The following is a 234-nucleotide window of genomic DNA, read 5'->3' as shown; positions in this document are numbered from 1 at the left end:
TTCCGCGATTGAAGATGTCCTGGTCCCTATTGGTAAAATAACTTGACCAGCTCATTTTCACAAGCCTCTCTTGAGGCCAGTTTTGTACCATTAAGAAAATTTTGCAAATACTTGAAAAGGTGATAATCGCTTGGTGCCAAGTCTGGACGGCGGGTGCAATAGAACCTCCCATCCAAGCTCTCGGAGCTTCTGACGCGTCGTTAATGATGTGTGCGGCCTGGCGTTCCTACTGGA

Source organism: Odontomachus brunneus, unplaced genomic scaffold (genome assembly GCF_010583005.1).
Source record: "Odontomachus brunneus isolate Ranch 3 - 2012 unplaced genomic scaffold, Obru_v1 Obru_scaffold_089, whole genome shotgun sequence".
Classification (NCBI taxonomy): Eukaryota; Metazoa; Arthropoda; class Insecta; order Hymenoptera; family Formicidae; genus Odontomachus; species Odontomachus brunneus.
This window is presented reverse-complemented; position numbering follows the sequence as displayed.